The sequence below is a fragment of the Coregonus clupeaformis genome, chromosome 21, assembly GCF_020615455.1.
Source record: "Coregonus clupeaformis isolate EN_2021a chromosome 21, ASM2061545v1, whole genome shotgun sequence".
Taxonomy (NCBI): domain Eukaryota; kingdom Metazoa; phylum Chordata; class Actinopteri; order Salmoniformes; family Salmonidae; genus Coregonus; species Coregonus clupeaformis.
The window spans coordinates 24,067,093-24,086,096 of NC_059212.1; positions in this window are offsets into that span (position 1 = coordinate 24,067,093).

The window sequence follows — 19,004 nt, forward strand, 5'->3', positions numbered from 1 at the left end:
CAAAACAAGTATAAAAATGCATGTGATGTTTTTGTATTATTTGGGTTTTAATTAGAAGACTAGCCTTGAAATTAATAATTTTGAAGACGTCAAGACTATGACAAGATTTAGTGGGTAGACCTACAGCACAATTGGCCAGCTCCTCATGTCCTGCAGTAACTTGTTCAGTCATCATTAGATCATAAAACATTGATTGTTACATAGATACAGTCAGGTCCATAATTATTGGCACCCTTGATAAAGATTAGCAAAAAAGACTGTATAAAATAAATTATTCAAATACTGAGCTATATTGTACGCAAAAAAAAGGGAAATTCTATTATTTTATACAATTGCGCAGAGAAAGAAGTAATAAATAAATCCAGTGGCGTGTATTCATGGATGCCAAGGGAAGCCAGGCTTCGCCAAAACATTGACCAAGAAAAAAAGTTAAAATAAATGAAACAATATATCTTTCGTCTCTGTGTGTTTCATAATTTTCCTTCAATTCGCAGGAGACTGAATGTATCTCACCGAAGAAAGCATCTGACCAAGCGAATACAGCACCCCTCTGTCTCTGTAGGTGTATCTGATGTTGTCTGTTCAAAAAGAGTATGACATTGTTGCCGCCCATAGAATTGAATGCAAGGGAAGCCAGCGAGCATTTGGCCTCCCTTGATTAAAAAAAGTATAAAATAATAGCCAATCAGTGTTGAGCTAAACTGAGTGAGCTCAACTTTGAATGGTCCTGGCGCACCAAAAAAAAGTGTAAAGGGAAGCCAGTTTGGTTTGGCTTCACTCCTATCACATCGCATCGAGAGAAATATGTCATTGACAGAAACAACTTGTTGCATCTCGTTGTGTTGTTGTTCTCCGGTGGCTAGCTAGCTTAAATTGGCCCTTTCCTAAATTAGCCATGGATAAAGATAGGGACTTGTGGCTTTACTTAATTCTCCGTACTGGCCAATGATTATAAAGGCGATTCAGATCCAACCGTAATGTTGAAACTGAAATTATGCTGGAATAGTGGAGGCAGCTCTCCGTAGTTCTAAATCAATAGTTGTTTAGTAGTCCGAAAATGTCAGAAACATTAACTTGCTTGACCATGCTGTAGGTCATGTAACTGTTTGTTACATGCAATAGGCTTTGTGGACTTCACCGGGCAGAGGTTGCTCTCCGGTTTTGTGATGAAACAAAGGTGTGGTATAATTTATTCTGCCAATGTGTCTTTTTATTGTCTCGGCCTTAAGAACACCTGCTCTTTCCATGACATAGACTGACCAGGTGAATCCAGGTGAAAGCTATGATCCATTATTGATGTCACTTGTTGGCAATTTTTTGGGAAAGCCCGGCTTCCCTTGGCATCCATGAATACACACCACTGGAGGATAACAACACTGAACCTTTTTCTAAAATGTTTTATGAGATTGGAGAACATGTTGGGAGAGTTTTTAGACCATTCCTCCAGGCATTGACACTTAGGTTGGAACAGGTGCTAAGGTCAGATAACATGAAAATAGAGCTCTTTGGTCACGCACACCAATGGTGAGTTTGGCGTTGAAAAACAGAAGCATATGCAGAAAAGTACCTCATACCTACGGTAAAATATGGTGGTGGACCTTTGATGTTATGGGGCTATTTAGCTTGCACTTGTTATGGGGCCTTTGTTAAGGTCAACGGCATCATGAACTTGACCAAGTACCAAGACATTTTAGCCAAAAACCTGGTTGCCTCTGCCAGGAGGCTGACACTTGGCAGCAAGTGGAACTTCCAGGAAGACAATAACCCCAAGCACTAATCGAAATCCACAAAGAAATAGTTATTTGACCACAAAATCAACATTTTGCAATGGACTTGAACCCTCTTGAAAACCTGTGGTTTGAATTGAAGAGGGCAGTCCATAAGAGCAGACAAATGATATCAAGGATCTGGAAAGATTCTGTATGGAGAAATGGTCTAAGATCCCTCCCAATGTGTTCTCCAACTAATAAAACATTTTAGAAAAAGGCAGTGTCATTATCCTCGCAAGAGGAGGGTGCTAGATTATTGAAAACAGGGGTGCCAATCAATTTAACCCCTATCTTTTGTAGATTTTTTTTATTACATCTTAAACAAAATCTCTTTCTTTGAGCAATTGTATTCATATAAAATAATACAATTATCCCGTTTTTTGAGCCCACAGTAATAGCTCAGTATTTGAATTATTTATTTTATACAGTATTTATTTCTCATTTTTATCAAGGGTGCCAATAATTATGGACCTGACTGTATGTGTGCCAGCTGGGCAAGACATCAACCCCAGGACGATAAGAGAACCAGTAGGCACAGTGTCATCACTGGCACATAATAACCCCAGCTGCTGCCGTCAGCACTGCTGTCTCACCAACATGCCAACGGGTGCATTTGTGGGCTACCGTCTGTGAATGTAGTTATTGGATGAGCACAGAAATAAAATGTAGATTGTACTGCAGTGTTTGCTGTTTAAATATTACTGTTGAATTGCTTGTTTGCTCTTCAGAGAGCAAACCTTTCCTTATCTCCAGCTGATGCAGGAGCTGTTAGCAAAGGCCATCAAATTGAACAGTTGAGTTTACCACAGTTCAGACCCAAACCTGCCACTGTGGGCTAAGATCATATACCAACACCATGGTACTGTATAATGGAAGTATGTTTCAAAATACAAAGGCAGGATAGCTTATTTATTAATGATGACTTTAAAGATTGAGTCTTTCTTCACAACTTTAGGCTATTCAAGGTGATATATTGTTGATCATTTCATGTTAGAGACTCCTGGGATACACTGCAGTCTTAGTTCTTACAAATGTCAACATAATACCAGAAACCTTTCATAACTCTGATATAACTTTCCCGAGCCTGACTCCAGATCTGTAGTTATGTGCTTTAGCCTGACATGATGTACAAAATGACAGTTTCTGACTTAGTTTGGCTTAAAGCACATACAGAAACTTTCCAAACATTCCAGCCTAAAGTAAACCTAAGCCATTAAAAACAATTGAAAGTGTGACCTTTGAGCAGAGATACAATCATTGATTTGAGGTCTGAGCCACAAGCACAGGCTGAGAAAGAGTGTCTACAGTGCCTTGCAAAAGTATTCATCCCCCTTGGCGTTTTTCCTATTTTGTTGCATTACAACCTGTAATATAAATTGATTTTTATTTGGATTTCATGTAATGGACATACATGAAATAGTCCAAATTGGTGAAGTGAAATGAAAAAAATAACTTGTTTCAAACAATTCTAAAAACTAAATAATGGAAAAGTGGTGCATGCATATGTATTCACCCCCTTTGCTATGAAGCCCCTAAATAAGATCTGGTGCAACCAATTACCTCCAGAAGTCACATAATTAGTTAAATAAAGTCCACCTGTGTGCAATCTAAGTGTCACATGATCTGTCACATGATCTCAGTATATATACACCTGTTCTGAAAGGCTCCAGAGTCTGCAACACCACTAAGCAAGGGGCACCACCAAGAAGGCGGCACCATGAAGACCAAGGAGCTCTCCAAACAGGTCAGGGACAAAGTGGTGGAGAAGTACAGATCAGGGTTGGGTTATAAAAAAACATCACCATTAAATCCATTATTAACAAAAATGGAAAGAATATGGCACCACAGCAAACCTACTAAGAGAGGGCCGCCCACCAAAACTCACGGACCAGGCAAGGAGGCCATTAATCAGAGAGGCAACAAAGAGACCAAAGATAACCCTGAAGGAGCTGCAAAGCTCCACAGCGGAGATTGGAGTATCTGTCCATAGGACCACTTTAAGCCGTACACCCCACAGAGCTGGGTATTACGGAAGAGTGGCCAGAAAAAAGCCATTGCTTAAAGAGCAAACAAGTTTGGTGTTCGCCAAAAGGCATGTGGGAGACTCCCTAAACATATGGAAGAAGGTCCTCTGGTCAGATGAGACAAAAATTGAGTTTTTTTTGCCATCAAGGAAAACACTATGTCTGGCGCAAACCCAACACCTCTCATCACACTGAGAACACCAGCAGAACCCATCCAACTTGAAGGAGCTGGAGCAGTTTTGCCTTGAAGAATGGGCAAAATTCCCAGTGGCTAGATGTGCCAAGCTTATAGAGACATACCCCAAAGAGACTTGCAGTGGTAATTGCTGCAAAAGGTGGCTCTACAAAGTATTGACTTTGGGGGGGTGAATAGTTATGCACGCTCAAGTTTTCTGTTTTTTGTCTTACTTCTTGTTTGTTTCACAATAAAAAATATTTTGCATTTCAAAGTGGTAGGCATGTTGTGTAAATGAAATGATACAAACCCCCCCCAAAAATCAATTTTAATTCCAGGTTGTAAGGCAACAAAATAGGAAAAATGCCAAAGGTTGAATACTTTTGCAAGCCACTGTATGTGAGGTCATTTAACTAGAACTGGGGTTACTCTGGGGCAAGATGGAGAATGCTATTAATGAAATCTGTACAGCTGGTCATTCATTTCCACCCTTTGTTGTTGGGTGACTAAAGTTCAAACATAGAGTATAATGGAATTCCCGTATCTAGAGGGCCAATGTGTGTGCCTCTCTGAGGGGTAGGAGGAAGTGACTAAGGGTATCAAAGGACCATCCCCTAATTCACAAACTATGGACATGTCTAAATAAAGACTTCCGTCACAATGTTTTTATTTATTTTTTATTTTTAGGCTCCTCTCACCACGAATGCACTCTAAATGTATATCACTAAAATGTGATTTGATTTGAATTCAGGCTACCTGATAAATCGGCAGTAATGTATTTACGGTAACCCCCGTCATTTCCCAGTGTTCTAGAATGTAAGTTGGTTAGCCGACATCTACAGTGCCTTTGGAAAGTATTCAGACCCCTTGACTTTTTCCACATTTTGTTAAATTAAATAAACAGTTTAGAAATGTTTGCACTTTTATTAATAATAAACAGAAATACCTTATTTACATAAGTATTCAGACCCTTTGCTATGAGACTCGAAATTGAGCTCAGGTGCATCCTGTTTCCATTGATCATCCTTGATATGTTTCTACAACTTGATTGGAGTCCACCTGTGGTAAATTCAATTGATTGGACATGATTTGGAAAGGCACATACATGGCTATATAAGGTCCCACAGTTGAAAGTGCATATGAGAGCAAAAACCAAGCCATGAGGTTGAAGGAAATGTCCGTAGAGCTCCGAGACAGAATTGTGTCGAGGCACAGATCTGGGGAAGGGTACCAAAAAACTTTTGACGCATTGAAGGTCCCCAAGAACACAGTGGCCTCCATCATTCTTAAATGAAAGAAGTTAGGACTCTTCCTAGAGCTGGCCGCCCAGCAAAACTGAGCAATCGGGGGAGAAGGGCCTTGGTAAGGGAGGTGACCAAGAACCCAATGGTCACTCTGACAGAGCTCTAGAGTTCCTCTGTGGAGATGGGAGAACCTTCCAGAAGGACAACCATCTCTGCAGCACTCCACCAATCAGGCCTTTATGGTAAAGTGGCCAGAGGGAAGCCACTCCTCAGTAAAAGGCACATGACAGCCCGCTTGGAGTTTGCCAAAAGGCACCTAAAGACTCCCAGATCATGAGAAACAAGATACTCTGGTCTGATGTAACCAAGATTGAACACTTTGGCCTGAATGCCAAGCGTCACGTCTGGAGGAAACCTGGCACCATCCCTACGGTGAAGCATGGTGGTGGCAATATCATGCTGTGGGGATGTTTTTCAGCGGCAGGGACTGAGAGACTAGTCAGAATTGAAGGAATGATGGATGGCGCTAAATACAGGGAAATTCTTGAGGGCAACCTGTTTCCGACTTCCAGAGATTTGAGACTGGGACGGAGGTTCTCCTTCCAGCAGGACAATGACCCTAAGCATACTGCTAAAGCAACACTTGAGTGGTTTAAGGGGAAACATTTAAATGTCTTGGAATGGCCTAGTCAACGCCCAGACCTCAATCCAATTGAGAATCTGCGGTATGACTTAAATATTGCTGTACACCAGTGGAACCCATCCAACTTGAAGGAGCTGGAGCAGTTTTGCCTTGAAGAATGGGCAAAAATCCCAGTGGCTAGATGTGCCAAGCTTATAGAGACATACCCCAAGAGACTTGCAGCTGTAATTGCTGCAAAAGGTGGCTGTACAAAGTATTGACTTTGGGGGGGTGAATAGTTATGCACGCTCAAGTTTTCTTTTTTTTGTGTCTTATTTCTTGTTGATTTCACAAGAAAAAATATTTTGCATTTTCAAAGTGGTAGGCATGTTGTGTAAATGAAATGGTACAGTCCATTTTAATTCCAGGTTGTAAGGCAACAAAATAGGAAAAATACCAAAAGTTGAATACTTTCGCAAGCCACTGTATGTGAGGTCATTTAACTAGAACTGGGGTTAGTCTGGGGCAAGATGGAGAATGTTATAAATGAAATCTGTACAGCTGGTCATTCATTTCCACCCTTTGTTGTTGGGTGACTAAAGTTCAAACATAGAGTATAATGGAATTCCCGTATCTAGAGGCCCAATGTGTGTGCCTCTCTGAGGGGTAGGAGGAAGTGACTAAGGGTATCAAAGGACCATCCCCTAATTCACAAACAATGGACATGTCTAAATAAAGACTTCCGTCACAATGTTTTTATTTATTTTTTATTTTTAGGCTCCTCTCACCACGAATGCACTCTAAATGTATATCACTAAAATGTGATTTGATTTGAATTCAGGCTACCTGATAAATCGGCAGTAATGTATTTACGGTAACCCCCGTCATTTCCCAGTGTTCTAGAATGTAAGTTGGTTAGCCGACATCTACAGTGCCTTTGGAAAGTATTCAGACCCCTTGACTTTTTCCACATTTTGTTAAATTAAATAAACAGTTTAGAAATGTTTGCACTTTTATTAATAATAAACAGAAATACCTTATTTACATAAGTATTCAGACCCTTTGCTATGAGACTCGAAATTGAGCTCAGGTGCATCCTGTTTCCATTGATCATCCTTGATATGTTTCTACAACTTGATTGGAGTCCACCTGTGGTAAATTCAATTGATTGGACATGATTTGGAAAGGCACACACGTGGCTATATAAGGTCCCACAGTTGAAAGTGTATATGAGAGCAAAAACCAAGCCATGAGGTTGAAGGAAATGTCCGTAGAGCTCCGAGACAGGATTGTGTCGAGGCACAGATCTGGGGAAGGGTACCAAAAAACTTTTGACGCATTGAAGGTCCCCAAGAACACAGTGGCCTCCATCATTCTTAAATGAAAGAAGTTAGGACTCTTCCTAGAGCTGGCCGCCCAGCAAAACTGAGCAATCGGGGGAGAAGGGCCTTGGTAAGGGAGGTGACCAAGAACCCGATGGTCACTCTGACAGAGCTCTAGAGTTCCTCTGTGGAGATGGGAGAACCTTCCAGAAGGACAACTATCTCTGCAGCACTCCACCAATCAGGCCTTTATGGTAAAGTGGCCAGAGGGAAGCCACTCCTCAGTAAAAGGCACATGACAGCCCGCTTGGAGTTTGCCAAAAGGCACCTAAAGACTCCCAGATCATGAGAAACAAGATTCTCTGGACTGATGTAACCAAGATTGAACACTTTGGCCTGAATGCCAAGCGTCACGTCTGGAGGAAACCTGGCACCATCCCTACGGTGAAGCATGGTGGTGGCAACATCATGCTGTGGGGATGTTTTTCAGCAGCAGGGACTGAGAGACTAGTCAGAATTGAAGGAATGATTCTCAATCCAATTGAGAATCTGTGGTATGACTTAAATATTGCTGTACACCAGCGGAACCCATCCAACTTGAAGGAGCTGGAGCAGTTTTGCCTTGAAGAATGGGCAAAGATCCCAGTGGCTAAATGTGCCAAGCTTATATAGACATACCCCCAATAGACTTGCAGCTGTAATTGCTGCAAAAGGTGGCTCTACAAAGTATTGACTTTTGGGGGGTAAATAGTTATGCACGCTCAAATGTTCTGTTTTTTTTTGTTACATTTACATTTAACATTTTAGTCATTTAGCAGACGCTCTTATCCAGAGCGACTTACAGGAGCAATTAGGGTTAAGTGCCTTGCTCAAGGGCACATTTACGTCATTTAGCAGACGCTCTTATCCAGAGTGACTTACAAATTGGTGCATTCACCCTATAGCCAGTGGGATAACCACTTAACAATTTTTTTTAATTTTTTTAATTTTAATCTATTTGTATTTCTTTTTTTTCTTTATCTTTTTTTTTATTTCTTTTTTTTTGGGGGGAGAAGGATTACTTTATCCTATCCCAGGTATTCCTTAAAGAGGTGGGGTTTCAAATGTCTCCGGAAGGTGGTGAGTGACTCCGCTGTCCTGGCGTCGTGAGGGAGCTTGTTCCACCATTGGGGTGCCAGAGCAGCGAACAGTTTTGACTGGGCTGAGCGGGAACTATGCTTCCGCAGAGGAAGGGAGCCAGCAGGCCAGAGGTGGATGAACGCAATGCCCTCGTTTGGGTGTAGGGACTGATCAGAGCCTGAAGGTACGGAGGTGCCGTTCCCCTCACTGCTCCATAGGCAAGCACCATGGTCTTGTAACGGATGCGAGCTTCAACTGGAAGCCAGTGGAGTGTGCGGAGGAGGGGGGTGACGTGAGAGAACTTGGGAAGGTTGAACACCAGACGGGCTGCAGCATTCTGGATGAGTTGTAGGGGTTTAATGGCACAGGCAGGGAGCCCAGCCAACAGCGAGTTGCAGTAATCCAGACGGGAGATGACAAGTGCCTGGATTAGGACCTGTGCCGCTTCCTGTGTAAGGCAGGGTCGTACTCTCCAAATGTTGTAGAGCATGAACCTGCAGGATCGGGTCACCGCCTTGATGTTAGCGGAGAACGACAGGGTGTTGTCCAGGGTCACGCCAAGGCTCTTCGCACTCTGGGAGGAGGACACAACGGAGTTGTCAACCGTGATGGCGAGATCATGGAACGGGCAGTCCTTCCCGGGAGGAAGAGCAGCTCCGTCTTGCCAGGGTTCAGCTTGAGGTGGTGATCCGTCATCCATACTGATATGTCTGCCAGACATGCAGAGATGCGATTCGCCACCTGGTTATCAGAAGGGGGAAAGGAGAAGATTAGTTGTGTATCGTCAGCGTAGCAATGATAGGAGAGGCCATGTGAGGATATGACAGAGCCAAGTGACTTGGTGTATAGGGAGAAAAGGAGAGGGCCTAGGGAACTGAGCCCTGGGGGACACCAGTGGTGAGAGCACGTGGTGCGGAGACAGCTTCTCGCCACGCCACTTGGTAGGAGCGACCGGTCAGGTAGGACGCAATCCAGGAGTGAGCCGCGCCGGAGATGCCCAGCTCGGAGAGGGTGGAGAGGAGGATCTGATGGTTCACAGTATCAAAAGGCAGCAGACAGGTCTAGAAGGACAAGAGCAGAGGAGAGAGAGTTAGCTTTAGCAGTGCGGAGAGCCTCCGTGACACAGAGAAGAGCAGTCTCAGTTGAATGACCAGTCCTGAAACCTGACTGGTTTGGATCAAGAAGGTCATTCTGAGCGAGATAGCAAGAGAGTTGGCTAAAGACGGCACGCTCAATAGTTTTGGAAAGAAAGGGGGATACTGGAAGGGATACTGGTCTGTAGTTGTTGACATCAGTGGGATCGAGTGTTGGTTTTTTGAGAAGGGGTGCAACTCTCGCTCTCTTGAAGACGGAAGGGACATAGCCAGCGGTCAAGGATGAGTTGATCAGCGAGGTGAGGTAAGGGAGAAGGTCACCGGAGATGGTCTGGAGAAGAGAGGAGGGGATGGGGTCAAGCGGGCAGGTTGTTGGGCGGCCTGCAGTCACTAGTCGCAAGATTTTATCTGGAGAGAGAGGGGAGAAAGAAGTCAAAGCATAGGGTAGGGCAGTGTGAGCAGGACCAGCAGTGTCATTAGACTTAACAAACGAGGATCGGATGTCGTCAACCTTCTTTTTCAAAGTGGTTGACGAAGTCATCCACAGAGAGGGAGGAGGGGGGTGGGGGGAGGATTCAGCAGTGAGGAGAATGTGGCAAAGAGCTTCCTAGGGTTAGAGGCAGATGCTTGGAATTTAGAGTGGTAGAAAGTGGCCTTAGCAGCAGAAACAGATGAAGAAAATGTAGAGAGGAGGGAGTGAAAAGATGCCAGGTCGGCAGGGGAGTTTAGTTTTCTTCCATTTCCGCTCAGCTGCCCGGAGCTCTGTTCTGTGAGCTCGCAATGAGTCATCAAGCCACGGAGCTGGAGGGGAGGACCGAGCCGGCCAGGAGGATAGGGGACACAGGGAGTCAAAGGATGCAGAAAGGGAGGAGAGGAGGGTTGAGGAGGCAGAATCAGGAGATTGGAGGGAGAAGGATTGAGCAGAGGGAAGAGATGATAGGATGGAAGAGGAGAGAGTAGTGGGAGAGAGAGAGCGAAGGTTGCGGCGGCGCGTTACCATCTGTGTAGGGGCAGAGTGAGTAGTGTTGGAGGAGAGCGAGAGAGAAAAGGATACAAAGTAGTGGTCGGAGACATGGAGGGGAGTTGCAGTGAGATTAGTAGAAGAGCAACATCTAGTAAAGATGAAGTCAAGCGTATTGCCTGCCTTGTGAGTAGGGGGACGGTGAGAGGGTGAGGTCAAAAGAGGAGAGGAGTGGAAAGAAGGAGGCAGAGAGAAATGAGTCAAATGTAGACGTAGGGAGGTTGAAATCCCCCAAAACTGTGAAGGGTGAGCCATCCTCAGGAAAGGAACTTATCAAGGCGTCAAGCTCATTGATGAACTCTCCAAGGGAACCTGGAGGGCGATAGATGACAAGGATATTAAGCTTAAATGGGCTAGTGACTGTGACAGCGTGGAATTCAAATGAGGAGATAGACAGATGGGTTAGGGGAAAAATTGAGAATGACCACTTGGGAGAGATGAGGATTCCTGTGCCACCACCCCTCTGACCAGATGCTCTCGGGGTATGCGAGAACACATGGTCAGACGAGGAGAGAGCAGTAGGAGTAGCAGTGTTTTCAGTGGTAATCCATGTTTCCGTCAGCGCCAAGAAGTCGAGGGACTGGAGGGTAGCATAGGCTAAGATGAACTGCCTTGTTGGCCGCAGAACGGCAGTTCCAGAGGCTGCCTGAGACCTGGAACTCCAGGTGTGTGATGCGTGCAGGGACCACCAGGTTAGAGAGGCAGCAGCCACGCGGTGTGAGGCGTTTGTGTAGCCTGTGCGGAGAGGAGAGAACAGGGATAGGCAGAGGCATAGTTGACAGGCTGTAGCAGATGGCTACAATAATGCAGAGGAGATCGGAATGAAATGAACTAAACATCTGGGAAAGGAGAGAGCAAGGCCTCCCTCACCAAAAAAATATAACTCTCCCAACTTCCACCTCAGAAACTATAATTGTTTCACTGAACCACCCGAATAAAACTCTCCCAACTTCCACTTTAGAAATTAGAATTGTTGTAAACTACAGCGGTTCAATGTTTCAAGGACTAGACTCAACTTACTTTATTCAGCTAGCTAACTATGACGCCATAGCTAACTAGCATGCTAGCATCCAATAACACACAGTTTAGCACCAATACTTGGTTACAACAAACTACCAATAGTGTGTTAACACACTAAACAGATAATTCGTGTCCGTGTCTAGTTCTTTCATAACGCAGCAATGATTAAACGTTGGCTAGCTAGCACAAAGATATCGTATTTAGCTACTACAGTACAGCTAGCTGGTAGTGTTGACTAGCTAGCAATGGCTGCTGTGTTGACTTTGTTTGAAAAACGGCGTCGCTGCGAACGAATGTAGCTGGCTAAAAGGATATTGTATTTAGTTGCTACCGTTGCTAATAGCTACTAGCCAGCTAGTCCAGGAGGTGAGTTAGCTAGCTAGCTTCGTGCTACACCGGCACCGCCGAATACAAAAGTAACCTACAATAACTACATACAACTACCCACAACAGCCCACGATGCCTACCTATAATACCTAATAATATACAGCCCACGATGCCTACCTATAATACCTAACTACAATCTAAATACATAGTTTAAGCCTTACTCGACAAAGCCCAAGCTATGTATAAAGCCAAACTTACCCAACGCCAGCTATCTGGGTGGCAGACTGCAATCAGTAGCTGTAATTAAGTACAGCAGCCACCAACCACCTAACGTTAATGCCTCGGATAATGAGGTTAGAAAAACAGCTGAATGGTAGGTAGCTAGCTGGCTCAATTACAGGTACTCTTAAGCGTGAAATAACATTGGAAACAACTGACCACAGTTGCTAAAAGTTAACAGTAGCTACCCGCTAGCTAGCTAGCTTTGTTGGTCCAAGTAGTGGGTTAGCTAGCACTCGTGCTTCGCCGGGGTCCGCCGAATACAATACTTACCTACAATAATTACCTACAATAACCTACAATAACTACCTAAGTAAACTACCTATAATACCTGACTACAATACCTACCTACAATCTAAATACATGGTTTAAGCTTTACTCAACATCATATAAGAAGCCAAGCTTACCTCCTGCTAGAGAAAAACACAACCTCTCCTCAAGCACTGCGATGTGTCTTATGTCTTGTTTGTTTCACCCCAAAAAATATTTTGCATCTTTAAAGTGGTAGGCATGTTGTGTAAATGAAATGATACAAACCCCCCAAAAATCAATTTTAATTCCAGGTTGTAAGGCAACAAAATAGGGAAAATGCCAAGGGGGGTGAATACTTTCGCAAGCCACTGTATGTGAGGTAATTTAACTAGAACTGGGGTTACTCTGGGGCAAGATGGAGAACGCTATGAATGAAATCTGTACAGCTGGTCATTCATTTCCTCCCTTTGTTGTTGGGTGACAAAAGTTCAAACATGGAGTATAATGTTCTCCCCTCGGGTGTAGCTCGTCTGAGGAGGAGACGTAAATGCCCGTGCCTGCGCACACAAGTAAACTAGATGGATGGGGAAGAAATGTGGGGTGTAACTAACTAAAATAACCAGACACAACAACCAGAACTCAATGTTAGCCCTTTGGGGACGTTTAATAAGGTACTAAACAAAATAATATACAACACCCATAAAGAAACAGTAATAAAACAAAGACCAATCAAACAAACCAGGGATGGTAAGAGAAGGGAATGTTTGGGAACGGGGTCCAAGTAATGAAAATAAACAAAAGGTCCCTCCTCTTCTACACACCTAATCCTTCCTATCACACTCCAAGCCTTAACCCGCTTTCCTACCTGTTACCACAAATACAGGGGTGACACCCGCCCGGCTAACCTAGTGTGTAAAACAGTGGGTTATCTACGTGTGAATGTACACCCATGGGCAGAACTACCTTTCCCTTCTCCAGGACCCAGGTAGGGTGGAGTACATCAGGAGGACAGGCTGGACCACAAACAACGATACATTAAAATAACCAAATCCTCAGACAAACAGCCAAACAAAAAGTGCCCCCTCTCTCTGTTAAGCTCAAATGGCAAACAGTTTATATACTCTAGTCAATCAGTCACAACCACAGCTGCCAGGACTCCGGACCGAAGCCACGCCCACCATCGTCAGCCGCAACTCATCACACCTGTAATAACCAGAACACACAAACAGAACAACCACTCTGAACCACACACACACTACAAAGGAAGATTGGGAGAAAGAAAAACATGTCACACGTAACCCCCCCCCCCCCAAAAAAAAAAAAAAAAAAAGAGTAAACCCCTGTGTTTATGATAAGAACATTACATTTATATATATATCTTTATTTTTATAATACCAAGTACTTACTTCCAACACATTACATTTACATTTTAGTCATTTAGCAGACGCTCTTATCCAGAGCGACTTACAGAAGCAATTAGGGTTAAGTGCCTTGCTCAAGGGCACATCGACAGATTTTTCACCTAGTCGGCTCGGGGATTAGAACCAGCAACCTTTCGGTTACTGGCACAACGCTCTTAACCACTAAGCCACCTGCCGCCCACATCCCCCCATAGTTGTCAACCCCCCATTCTATTATTTTCTTTTTTTTCTCTGAACTAGGCACGTGACAGAGCATCCGCAACCACGTTTTCTGCATAGATTTTCTCTGGCTACAGCACGTGTCATGCAACCGCTCCTGGACTTGACTAACATAGTCTAGTACATTAGTAGAGGACCCAACTTAATCATCAGCCATAATTTGTTATTTCAGTACCTTTAGAGGCCCTCTCACTGTGTGACCAAAGATTAGCTCAGCTGGGCTAAACCCAAGAGACTCTTGTACGGTCTCCCGAATAGCAAACAGCACGTACGGCACCCCCTCATCCCAATCTTTTTCTGTGTCCATACAGTTTTTATGCAACATGGCTTTTAGCGTCTGATGCCAACGTTCCAGCGCACCCTGACTCTCTGGGTGGTAAGCGCTAGACAGCTGATGGGACACTGACAAGGACTTCAACACATTTCCAAACAATCTCGATGTAAAATTAATGCCTTGATCCGTCTGTACGATTTTTGGAAATCCAAAGGTAGAGAAATACTTAATTAGCGCCTTCACAATTGCCTTACTGGTGATTTTACACATAAGAATCGCCTCTGGGTACGCCATCTGAAATTAGCCCACCCAACTACCTCATCCCTATATTGTTATTTATTTTGCTCTTTTGCACCCCAGTATCTCTATTTGAACATAATCTCTTGCACATCTAGCATTCCAGTGTTAATACTAATTGTAATTATTTTGCACTATAGCCTATTTATTGCCTTACCTCCACAACTTGCACACACTGTATATATATTTTCTGTTGTATTTTTTGACTTTATGTTTTTTTACCCCATATGTAACTCTGTGTTGTTGTTTTTATCGCACTGCTTTGCTTTATCTTGGCCAGGTCGCAGTTGTAAATGAGAACTTGTTCTCAACTGGCTTACCTGGTTAAATAAAGGTGAAATAAAAAAAATAAAAAATAAAATGGGTACCTTGTAGCAGTGCACATTATCGTTAACAAGAATTGATTACCCAACTTAGTCCTGGGTAATGGACCAACACAATCGATTATTACTTTCTCCAACGGCTCTCCCATGACCGGAATTGGGCAGAGAGGAGCCGGGGAAATTACCTGGTTATGCTTCCCCACCACTTGGCACGTACTACATGTACGACAATAACGAGCCACATCCCATTTCATTCCCGGGCCAGAAGAAATGACGGAGGATTCGATCGTAGGTTTTAGTCACCCCTAGATGACCAGACCAGGGAATATCATGAGCCAGGGACAACACCTTCGTCTGAAACGTGGCAGGAACTACAATCTGGAAAACGGAACACCAATAATTTTCTAGGTCAGCAAGGGAGTCCATTTTCTCATCAAAAGACCCTCACTCAAAGGTAACATGGAGGAAAAACATTTGGCTAAGCCCACATCCTCTTTCTGGGCAGCTATTAGCTTCTCCCGAGTAACTGGCAACCTTAAACAGTCCACCGAGGAAGCCATTGTCTTGTCTTTACTACCATCATCATAATCAGAACTCACTGGGAACACAGGAGTAGAACACTGGATATCTTCCCCATTCAACATAGGTGCAAGCACAGTCAGCTAAGTCTACCATGGTACCTAAGCGACGCGACTGCGCACGCGTAATGGCACACGCTGGAAATGCTTCAGGAAACGTAGTGGCCAAAACATCAGCACTTGACTGAGCATCAGGCTTGTCTAGTACTTCTAACACAGGCACAACTTTGCCTCCTGCTAGATCGTTACCCATGATTAGAGCAACCCCATTTACGGGAAGCTCGGACTGCACACAGATTCTGAAACATCCACTTGATCAGAAGTCAAATGGACAATATGTAACGGAACAGGCACACAACCCATTTCGATCCCCCTTAATAATACACTAGAGCCACAATAAGACCTTTGCGTCCCATCAGGCTTTGGAATCAGCAGACAGGGGGAACTCCAAGGACTGCCACTGGGGATTGCCATCTCATTTTACACTAAATAAGTTACCTCTTTCTTCATCACTCCCCTCTTCATTGAATTCACACGATAAAGGTGCTGTTTGATTGGAGCAGCATCACCTACATTTATATAATGTCTTTCACACAAAAGAAAATGAAACGTCACTTTGATGTAAAAACTGTGTCTCGTTCTTTTCAACCAGGTGACCAAGTCTTGGTGTTGTTGCCAGTACCCGGCTCGTGCCTCTCTTCCATTTTCTCTGGCCCATATGTGGTGGAGCGAAAACTCAGTGATACTGATTATGTTATCAAACGCCAGACCGTAGACGCCCATTTGGGATATGTCACATTAACATGATTAAAGCCTATTATGTTAGAGTTGGTATCGAATCCCCCATTACCAGTAAAAATCCTGTTGTAACCTCTGTTGCTTCTGCTGTTTCCTGCCCCTGCCACTCGACGGGAATTACGCAGATTCTTAGGCATTACGGGTTATTATCGTACATTTTGTAGGGATTTCTCAACTGTTGTAGCCCCAATGACTAGGTTACTCAGTCCTTCATTGTCCTTTGAGTGGACTGCTGAGTGTCAATCTGCCTTCCAGAAGGACAACTATCTCTGCGGCACTCCACCAATCAGGCCTTTATGGTAAAGTGGCCAGACGGAAGCCACTCCTCAGTAAAAGGCACATGACAGCCCACTTGGAGTTTGCCAAAAGGCACCTAAAGCCTCCCAGATCATTAGAAACAAGATTATCTGGTCTGATGTAACCAAGATTAAACTCTTTGGCCTGAATGCCAAGCGTCACATCTGGAGGAAACCTGGAACCATCCCTACGGTGAAGCATGGTGGTGGCAACATCATGCTGTGGGGATGTTTTTCAGCGGCAGGGACTGAGAGACTAGTCAGGATGGAGGCAAAGATGAATGGAGCAAAATACAGAGAGATCCTTGATGAAAACCTGCTCCAGAGCGCTCAGGACCTCAGACTGTGGCAAAGGTTCACCTTCCAACAGGACAACAACCCTTAGCACACAGCCAAGACAACGCAGGAGTGGCTTCGGGGCAAGTCTCTGAATGTCCTTGAGTTGCCCAGCCAGAGCCTGGATCACTACCAAAGGTGCTTCAACAAAATACTGAGTAAAGGGTATGAATAATTAAGTAAATTTGATATTTCATTTTTTTATTTTATGAGCAAATATATCTTAAAACTTATTTTTGGTTTGCCATTATGGGGTATTGTGTGTAGATTGATGAGGGAAAAAAACGATTTAATCAATTTTAGAATAAGGCTGTAACGTAACAAAATGTGGAAAAGTCAAGGGGTCTGAATACTTTCCGAAGGCACTGTATAACTTCTGTTCTTATTACCGGCGAAAGCCTAGCCTACATTAATTTAAGGTTCTCATTCTCAGAGTGGACTATAGCCGCGGGGTCCTGAAAAATCAGAAATGACATAAAACATTTAATTAAATAAAAATAATTCACAAAAGTTATGCACTGGTCCTTCACTAGTCCTGAATTAACGGACCGATGTAGCACAGGCAAAAAAAACTTTTTTTGATTTATTACATAACATTTATGTATTTTTGTTTGGAGCGCTCCATCTTTGCTTGAGTCTAGTTTCTCTGGCTGCGTTTACACAGGCAGCCCAATTCTGATATTTTGCCCAATTATTGGCAAAAGAGCTGATCTAATAAGTATATGTATAGACGTGGCCTGCGCTCCTCATTTGGAAAGTGTTCAATTTATGAACTGTGATGTTACAGTGAGGGAAAAAAAGTATTTGATCCCCTGCTGATTTTGTACGTTTGCCCACTGACAAAGACATGATCAGTCTATCATTTTAATGGTAGGTTTATTTGAACTGTGAGAGACAGAATAACAACAACAAAATCCAGAAAAATGCATGTCAAAAATGTTATAAATTGATTTGCATTTTAATGAGGGAAATAAGTATTTGACCCCTCTGCAAAACATTACTTAGTACTTGGTGGCAAAACCCTTGTTGGCAATCACAGAGGTCAGACGTTTCTTGTAGTTGGCCACCAGGTTTGCACACGTCTCAGCAGGGATTTTGTCCCACTCCTCTTTGCAGATCTTCTCCAAGTCATTAAGGTATCGAGGCTGACGTTTGGCAACTCGAACCTTCAGCTCCCTCCACAGATTTTCTATGGGATTAAGGTCTGGAGACTGGCTAGGCCACTCCAGGACCTTAATGTGCTTCTTCTTGAGCCACTCCTTTGTTGCCTTGGCCGTGTGTTTTGGGTCATTGTCATGCTGGAATACCCATCCACGACCCATTTTCAATGCCCTGGCTGAGGGAAGGAGGTTCTCACCCAAGATTTGACGGTACATGGCCCCGTCCATCGTCCCTTTGATGCGGTGAAGTTATCCTGTCCTCTTAGCAAAAAAACACCCCCAAAGCATAATGTTTCCACCTCCATGTTTGACGGTGGGGATGGTGTTCTTGGGGTCATAGGCAGCATTCCTCCTCCTCCAAACACGGCGAGTTGAGTTGATGCCAAAGAACTCGATTTTGGTCTCATCTGACCACAACACTTTCACCCAGTTCTCCTCTGAATCATTCAGATGTTCATTGGCAAACTTCAGACGGGCCTGTATATGTGCTTTCTTGAGCAGGGGGACCTTGCGGGCGCTGCAGGATTTCAGTCCTTCATGGCGTAGTGTGTTACCAATTGTATTCTTGGTGTCTATGGTCCCAGCTGACAAGATCCTCCCGTGTAGTTCTGGGCTGATTCCTCACCGTTCTCATGATCATTGCAACTCCACGAGGTGAGATCTTGCATGGAGCCCCAGGCCGAGGAAGATTGACAGTTCTATTGTGTTTCTTCCATTTGCGAATAATCGCACCAACTGTTGTCACCTTCTCACCAAGCTGCTTGGCGATGGTCTTGTAGCCCATTCCAGCCTTGTGTAGGTCTACAATCTTCTCCCTGACATCCTAAGAGAGCTCTTTGGTCTTGGTGGAGAGTTTGGAATCTGATTGATTGATTGCTTCTGTGGACAGGTGTCTTTTATACAGGTAACAAGCTGAGATTAGGAGCACTCCCTTTAAGAGTGTGCTCCTAATTTCAGCTCGTTACCTGTATAAAAGACACCTGGGAGCCAGAAATCTTTCTGATTGAGAGGGGGTCAAATTCTTATTTCCCTCA